At 40.6% G+C, this 9,342-nt stretch overlaps 1 pseudogene; it reads left to right on the top strand.

The window, feature by feature from the left end:
• The first annotated feature begins 8,537 nt into the window (after nt 1–8,537).
• Nucleotides 8,538–8,938, top strand: LOC144377608 (small ribosomal subunit protein eS10 pseudogene; annotated as a pseudogene).
• The last annotated feature ends 404 nt before the right edge of the window (nt 8,939–9,342 follow it).

Raw genomic sequence — 9,342 nt, 5'->3', positions numbered from 1 at the left:
GGTATATAAACATAATAAAAGAGAATAAAATCATAGCATTTGCAAGTAAATGGATGGAGATGGAGAATATAATGCTAAGTGAAATTAGCCAATACCAAAAAAACAAATGCAGAATGATTCTCTCATATAAGGTGACTGATTCATAGTGGAGTTGGGAGGGGGAGCATGGGAGGATTAGACAAACTCTAGATAGGGCAAAGGGGTAGGAGGGAAAGGTAAGGGGCTTGAGGGTAAAAAGATGGCGGAATGAGATGGATATCATAACCCTAAGAACAGGTATGGAGACACAAATGGTGTGAATATACTTTATACACAACCAAATATATGAAAAATTGTGCTCTATATGTGTAATATGAATTGTAAGGCATTCTGCTGTCATGTATAGCAAATTAGAATATAAAAAAGAAAAGGTCAGAATTAATATATAGTAAAATGTAAATGATTGATGAACTATAGCTTAAAGAATCATTTCCTAACTCCATTTTCCATCTCTGAATGTTTTAATAAAATTAAAATCTGCAATGGTACATAATTTTAAAAAAATCACAATAATTAAATTTAATATTTAAAATTAAATTTTAAATAAAAATTCATAAGTAAAATTTTTTAAATTAAAATTGAAATTAAATTTAAAATTGCATTTAAATTACTTTTTAAATGTAAAAATAAAGTCTTTAGGGCTGGAGTTGTGGCTCAGTGGCAGAGTGTCTGCCTAGCATTCATGAGGCACTGGGTTTGATTCTCAGCACCGCATATAAATAAACAAATAAATAAAAGGCTTTTTGACAACTAAAAAATATTTAAAAAATTAAATTTCTAAATAAAATTATGTCAATTCAATTGCTAAATATTATTAAGTATGAAAATTAAATGTTGGATTATAAATTAAATATTTTTAAACTTAAAGAAGGTTTTTTAAAATTTATGTATGACAGATGCATTACAATTCTTATTATACATATAGAGCACAATTTTTCATATCTCTGGTTGTATACACAGTATATCCACACCAATTCGTGTCTTCATACATATACTTTGGATAATAATGATCATCATATTCCACCATCATTAATAACCCCATGTCCCCTCCCTTCCCCTCCAACCCTCTGCCCTATCTAGAATTTGTCTATTCCTCTCATGCTTCCTCTTCCTATTCCATTATGAATCAGCCTCCTTAAGGAAGGTTTTTAAGGCTTTTACATATAAAGCACATAGCAATACTTAGTTTTTTAATTTTTAAAAATTTTGTATTTGTTTTAATTAATTATACATGACAGTAGAATGCATTTATGCACTTTGATATATCATACATAGATGGGTTATAATTTCTCATTTTTCTGAGAGTACAGGTTATAGAAACATATTAGTCACAAAGTCATATATATGCATAAAGTAATAATAATGTCTGTTTCGTTTTACTATCCTTCCTATTCCCATATCCCCTCCCCTCCCTTCATGCCCCTTCAACCTAATCTAAGGTAACTCTATTCTTCCCTAGTGCCCCCCACCTTATTGTAAATTAGGCATCTGCATATTTTAAAAAAAAGCAGTCAGCCTTTGTTTTGGGGGGGGGCTTGGCTTATTTTGCTTAGCATGATATTCTCCAACTCCATTCATTTACCTGCAAATGCCATAATTTCATTCTTCTTTAAAACTGAGTAATATTCCATTGAATATATATACCATATTTTCTTTAGCCTTTTATCTATTGAAGGACACCAAGGTTGGTTCCATAGGTTAGCTACTGTGAATTGAACTGCTATAAACATTGATGTGTTTGCATCATTGTAGTATGCTGATTTTAAGTTCTTTGGGTATAAACCAAGGAGTGGGATATCTGGGTCAAATTGTGATTCTATTCCAAGTTTTCTGAGGAATCTTCATGTTGCTTTTCATAGTGGTTGTAGCATTTTGAAATACTTTGTCATCTTATACCAAATGAAAATTGGATATAGTATAAGACTATGTATACATAGTACTTCAGACCATGTGTGTTTACTACCTCTCATCTACTGGGACTGGCTCTTTTCTCTTAACAGTGTGTGGTGAAAATCTTCCCATATCAGTACATATGGATTTTCTTCCTGAGTGTTACTTAATTACTTGTCTCTCTAAGAATGTTGCTTAAACACTCATTTAAATTGTAACATTTTCATGCTAGGTCTTGTTTTATATCTTTTAGAGATGTAAGCTTACAGTTATCTTGAGTTACTGCTGTCTGTGGTGAGGCCACTTCATGATATCACTCACAGGTGTTTCACTGCCTTTGTTCTGCATCCGTGAATGGCTTATCACAAGAATTCTTGTGCATGGTCTTTGGTCACGTAGGCCAAGAATCCAGACCTACCAATGTTGTAATGGTTAAGAAGTGATGTCAAATTTCCTATAAAAGCCTCTATGTAAGCTAAGCTCAGGGCCCAGAACTTCAGAGTACGAGCTCATCTTTATCTGCTATGTAATAAACAAAGGTTCTCAGACCTTCCAAGTGATGCTTGGTCTCTTGCTGAATGAAATATCTACAACTTGCCCACCTCCTTAATCTTTTTAGAGTTGCTAAGTATTCAATAGCCATATATTTGTTTATGTAACCATTCTCTTAATCAAGAGATTTTTTAGGTTATTTTTCAGATTTTCAGTATTTTAGACCATCTTACTGCAAACACTTTGTTTATACTTAATGGATAATATGTAACTAGATGCACAGGGCTGGTCAAAGAGGGTGCACGTTCTGAATATTAACAGAATTCAGCCAACCCTGACATGCCTGGGATATTAGTGGGGAATCAGTTCCCAAGCCAGAAATTAGGCCATCAATTTCTCTCTTCCCCACTCTGCTTGCCCAATCTATCAGCAAGCCTCCTGAATATTGTCAGTATTGTCTCCCTTCCTCCAAATCCATTACCACCACCTTTGTTCCAACATGCATTACCTTTTTCTTTTCTTTGGCACCAGGGATTGAACCAAGGGGTACTTAACTACTAAGTCATATACCCAGCCCTTTTTATGTTTTATTTGGAGAAAGGTTCTCCCTAGGTTGCTTAGGGCATTCCTAAATTGCTGAAGCTGGCTTTGAATTTGTGATCCTCCTGTCTCAGCCTCCTGAGTTGCTGGGATTACAGGCCTGTACCACCACACTGGATATCTCTCTGTCTCTGTCTGTCTGTCTGTCTGTATGTCTGTCTGTCTGTCTGTCTGTCTCTCTCTCTCTCTCTCTCTCTTTCTGGAAGTTGTAGATGGACAGCATGCCTTTATTCCATTGCTTCATTATGTGGTGCTAAGGATCAACCCAGTGCCTCATACATGCTAGGCAAGTGCTCTGCCACTGAGCTACAGCCCCAGCCCCTCTTTTTCTCTTTTTAAGGTAGTATTTTTAATAGGAAAAGATGGCAAGCAACCCAACGACTTGTGAATGGAAGAATAAGTGAACAGCACACATTGCCTCTTGCTCCTGCCTGGGTGAAGATGTGAGCTCTCATTCCCAGCCTCATCCCTAGTCTTCATCACTCTATCTCCTGCATGGTCCTTATTAGTCTGTAGTCAGAATTACCTTTCTCAATTCCAAATCCATTACCATCCTCCCCATACAAAGCTCTAGCTTCCCATTACTAATAGGATAATTCCCAAGACCAGGTGAGGTGGTGCACATCTGTTATCCTAGCACTTAATAGGCTGAGGCAGGAGCACCTTGAATTCATAGCCATCCTCAGCAATTTAGTGAGGTTCTAAGCAACTCAGTGAGACCTTGTCTCTAAATAAAATCTAAAAAAGGGCTGGGGAAGTGTTTCAGTGGTAAAGTCCCTCTGGGTTCAAGCTTGGTTCCAAAAAAAAAAAAAAAAAAAAGATAATCCCTAAGCTCTTACGTTTTGCTTATTCTCATAACTCCACTCTGCCATACTCCCTGGCATCATTCCTCTTGGGCATCTCCTAGGCACACTGGTTCCCTGAGATGCTGACAGGACCCCTAATTTATCAGGCTATTTGCAACCCAGGTCTTACTGGTTTCTCTCTTGCCACTTCCCTTCTCTCTGTTCTCCTCCCAGCTAGTGAATGGGAGGACTTTGGGGCCTCATCTTATAGTCACCCACTCAGGGAAGTCTTTTCTTTTCCCCAAAGGAGGAATGACTGTTTTCCTTTGAGCTCCTGCTGATGTTCTTGGGGGCAGGGGATACTTAAAAAAATGTAAAATTCTCTAGATTGTTCATCAGATAGACTGAATCAGCATCTCTGGGGTTGAGGATGTCATGGGTTTGAAAATCTGCATTAATTTCCACATCCTCCAGGAGATTCTTCCACATAAAATTAAAGAATACTGCTCCACCGCAGAGCTTGGCATCTTCTCTCTCCAGGTTCTGATCACTCTATCTAGCCCTTGCTCCATGGCTAGCTGTTTTTCCAGCTTCTGATTCAGAGTTGTATACAATGGCTTGTTCAAAGTTAACTTGTGCTAAGTAGGGGATGAGGATGTGCAAATACACCAACATTGGTTGAAATGTCAACCCAGCATTGCATAAATGTGAAATAGTGGAAATGTGAAGATTAGCAACAGCCTCAATATAGGCTAATAGGGGAATGACTGAACTATAGCTTATTCATTCTCTAAAATACTATCTGCAGTCGAAGGAAAGACATTACAAGATAAACTGGCAAATGAAAAAAGTCCTTTGCAGAACACACTTCTAGCATACGAACATATGATGATAATGCATATTGTAAGTGCATAGAAAAAGTGGTTGCCTCTGGGCAGGGACTGAAGATAAGAAGGAGACAGCCAGAAAGACTGAAACCTGATCTGTAATTTTTTTTTCATGGAAAATGCATTCTAGCCTAACTTGGTAAATTAAACATTAAATACATATTTTTACACTTATTTTTACCCTATGTGTTCAGGTCCTCAAAGCAATGTTGGAAGAGGCATTGGTCAATCAATCAATACTAAATATGTATTTGTTACTTGATCAGACAAATTAGGTTTGCTCTCTTACAAGATGTGTGACTCTTTTTTTCAATCATGTGACTACACTTCATTGATGACTTTTGTAAGCCAAATGACCTAGGTTGGATGTAAGTTCTTACCTTTTCTGTTGGTTTCAATTTAAAAAAAAAAAGAAGCCAAGATGTGTGATCTTGTACAAATGATTAAACTTCTCTGAACTTTGATTCCTTGCTGTTTCAACCTGGGTCATCCCCTTAAGCAGAACCTGAGACAAAGTCTTGTTAATTGGTAATCTTTGGTAATTAGCAACTGCCTCACTATATGCACTTACAATTTGGGGGAATGTGATCTCAGGAAACACAGGGAGGAAAAAAGGCATTGAAATGGGAGGAGGAGAGCCCATACAAGACGTATGGTCAATGCTGTGGATGTCTGGGGCTTGATGCCATCATGATCTTCCAAGGAACTTTGGAAGGTTCCTAAGACAGTCTTAGAACTGTCTGTTGAGAGACAAAAGGGAGAAGCATTTTTCCATTGGCTCTTATCTCCTATCAATCAGGGAGGTGCCTCAGACTCTGAGTTTCTTGTATTTTTGAGCTGCTTGTGCTTGAGGGTCACACACATCCCCTGGGGCCTCCCACTCAGCTCTATTGGAGAAATCTCAGGTCAGGTTGAAACTTGCTCTGAATCGTTCAACTCAGCACTGCCTGGAGGAAGAGCTTCCACCAAGAGGTTTTTAAATTTGTGTCCAAAAGGTATCTTATACATTCATTTTTCAAATAAGGAGAGGGATCTACTTCATAGGGACACTACAAGGACTGGATTGAGTGTCACCTGTAGATGAGTTACCCAGGGATGGGGTCCCCCAACCAAGGAGTGAAAATAATAGGAAACACTCTCATGGGTGGCTTAAGGGGAAGGTAGATCCAGAGTCAGTGATTAAAGGAAGGACACGATTTTGAGAGATGAAGAAAGGAGAGTAGAATGATATTCGAGTGGGAGCAGAGAACAGACTGCCCCCACCCGAGAAAGACTTTCATAATCAAAGGCTTTGAAGATGGAAAGAGCAAGAACGATCAGGGGATGCTGTGAAGACCATGCTTTGGGGAAATTTCAGGAAAGGAACTTAATGTGGACGGTTTGTATAGCTGGAATGTAGAGTTTGGCCTGGAAAGCCGCTGAGATCCAGTAGGCAGAGGACAGAGGTGTATCAGTTTGCTTTTGGTGTGTAACAAACTATTCCAAAAATTAGTGACTTCAAACCACAATTCTTTATTATTTCTCACTGACCTATTTTTCTGGTCTGGGCTGGCTTAGCTGAACACATTAGTTAGTTCCTTCACCCATCTGTGGTAAGCTGATGGGTGGTGGGGACATCTGATTCAGGAAGACTTCTTCTCATTGGTAGACATTTGTCTGGTTGTTGCCTGAGCCCCTGGGGGTACCTGTTGCCACATGGTTTCTCATTCTCCAGAGGGTTCTCTAGGGCTTACTCCCATGGCGACTAGATAGAAAAGAGGAAATTCACATGGCCTCTTGAAGCCTAGGTTCAGATTTGGCACATTGTCCCTTCTGGGATATCCCATCAGTCAAGCCAAGCCACGAGGCCAGCCCAGATGGATGGGGCAGGGCAACAGAGGAGATATAAAGTCACATTGTTAAGGGTGTGGATATAGGAAGGGGAATAACTGGGGCCTGTTGCAATTTGTCTGTCACAAGGGTTTGAAGGCAGTTGGTTAAATAGGAGAAGAGCCCAGGGACTAGAGGGCTGGTTGGGAAGTAATTACCATAGTGATCAGGAAGAGAAGAATAGGATTTGTCCAGAATCCAAGATGGAGTACGCCTAGGGTGGTACAAGATCCAGGGGATGGGGAGGAAACAGGTCTCCAAATTTGGGGCCTGGTGAGCTAGGCAAGCGTTAAGGATGTCAGCAGGTGGTTATTGGGAAAAAGGACTGTCTTATGGCCTCTCCAACTGGGAGGGCCTGAGGCCTGGGGACATGGCAGCTCAGGAGAGCATTTGAGCCCTACGGCCTCTGCAGCCACAGGCTAAGAGATCTTGTCAAGCCCTTTAACATTTCCTGGGCTTGGGGTAGGAATTTTAACCCTGCAGGGTTGTCAGAGAGCAGATGAGGCTCTCTACGGGGGAAGCTTCTTGCAAACTCTTTTGGGCCGTACACTTATTCATGGTTTTATAGTGTGGTTTTGTTTTTAATTTAAGAGACATTAGCCACACAGAGGAGGGACTTTGGAGGGAGTAGGAAGGGAGAAAATGAGTCCTTGGGGTTCTTTTTAGGGGAAGGCTGCTGTCAGGAGAGGGGTTTGTGTAGAAGGATCCAGAAGGAGAGAGGGGGGGTGGATTTCAGCTTAAACAGAGTCCTTTCAGCTTAGGGTGGGGGAAAGCTCAGGAAAGCTGCAGTGTGGGGTATTCAGATGTGGCTGGCTCTGTCCTCACTCAGACATTGGGGTCAGAGAAATAAGCTGGAGTCAGTGGGCAGAGTGGGTTGGGGGAAGTTAGTCTCCCTACTTGGTCCTCTGGCTGCAAACTCTTGGGTGGTCTGGACTGACGTCAGCAAGGCTGTCTCTCTCTTTCCCACTGCTCTGAAAAGTCCAGCAGCATCACTGCTTCCAGATGTGGACTCCAGATGTGGCCTGGAGTATTTCCAGAAGGATCAAGGATACAGAGGCAGCAGCCAAGCTCCTGGCTTTTCTTCATCCCTCTTTCTCTGATGGGATCTGCCCAATGGCTGCCCCTCCCCTGACTTCTCTTCTACCACTAGGTCAGTGTACCACACATACTTAGAGGTCCTGGTGGATGGATAAATAAATACCAATTCCGGATAACCCTGAGCCAGACAGATGCATCTTTATTCATGTTGGAAATAGTTTATATCTGGGGGAGTGGAGAACTCTCAAATGTTTCCGTTCTGAGCAGCCCCAATGGTTCCAGGAGGAGGAAGTGAGCTGTCTCCTCAGCTGGGGACCCGCCAGGGCACTGGGCTCAGAGCCAGCTGAGGCCTGGGAGGAGCTGCTAAAAGTCTCCCCTTAATGGGAACAGCCTGGGCCCTAGTGTCTCCCACGTATAGAGCCCCTGTTGGGGGTGGAGTGGTGGGTTGTGGGAAGGCAACTATTTTATTAGCTATAGACCAAGGAAACCCGGTGGGATTATTGAGCTGGAGTTCTCGGATGCCTGACCCAGTGAGTCTCATCTGGGGTGGGGCCTAGAATTCTGTGCTTCTAACTAGTTCTTAGGTGATGTTGATGCTGCTGGTCTGTGGGTCACGCCTTAAATAGATGTGGCATCTAAAACATGTCTATACTTGTCCACATTTTTATGTGTGTATACATTCCTGTATTTTTTTAAGCTTTTCCTTTTCTTTTTTGGACTATTTATTTATTTATTTGTTTATTTATTTATTTTTTCAGTGCTTCGGATCAAACCTAGGGCCTCATGCATGCTAGGCAAACACTCTATCATTGGGCTATATTCCCAGACCTTATTTTTAATTCAAACGATGTCAAGGAAGAGAGGCCACACTGCACATACTCCTTGTTTTTATGACTCAGTCTTGGACCCTGCAGCTGCCATATGTTGATATCTCCCAAAGAACTAAGCTGCCATTTATACACTCATTTTTAAGGAAAGAGTAATGGTGATCAAGAAGGAAGTCCATATGCCTAAGCAATGGGAGCTATCAAGTAAGAACAGGCCCAACGTTCATGTCATGAAGGTCATGCAGTCTCTCAAGTCTCAAGGCTACATGAAAAAACAGTTGCCTATGACATTTCTATTGGCAGCTTATCAGTGAAGGTCTTCAATATCCCTAGGGTTTCTCGTTAGAGAGTAAGAAATCTCCAAGACTCAAAGAGGGGAAGCCAAGAGAAACTTATAGATGGAGAGCTGTGTGCCCTGGTGCCCACAAGAAAGCTGAGCCTGAGCTGGGTCAGCAACTGGATTCCAGTTTAGAGGGGGCTTTGTCATGGGTGAGGTCTGCCACCAGAGTAAATGGAGGAGGTTATATTGTGTTGAATAAACTTGTAGTCAGAAACATAACAAAATGCAAAAGGTACCAAAGAGAAGACAGTGAAAAGTCTGTTCCCAGCAATCCAGCAGTTCGTTCCCATAGTCAGTCAGTGTTGAAGGGTTTTGTGTATAGGTGTTTTTCTGTTTCTTTTTTTTTTTTTTTTACTTTAACATATCTTGGAGATTCTTTTAGTTGTTTCTTTCTTTTTTTACCTTTTTTTGTTGATTTCAATTTTTATTTATTTTTTTATCTTTTTAAAAATTTTTAAATTTGTTCTAATGAGTTATACATGACAGTAGAATGCATTTTGACACATCATACATAAATGGAGTATAACTTCTCATTCTTCTGGTTGTACATAATGTAGAGTTATACAGGTCGAATG

Source organism: Ictidomys tridecemlineatus, chromosome 5, assembly GCF_052094955.1.
Source record: "Ictidomys tridecemlineatus isolate mIctTri1 chromosome 5, mIctTri1.hap1, whole genome shotgun sequence".
Lineage (NCBI taxonomy): Eukaryota > Metazoa > Chordata > Mammalia > Rodentia > Sciuridae > Ictidomys > Ictidomys tridecemlineatus.
Note: the sequence above shows the minus strand (reverse complement) of the source record. Positions and strands in the feature narration are given on the sequence as shown.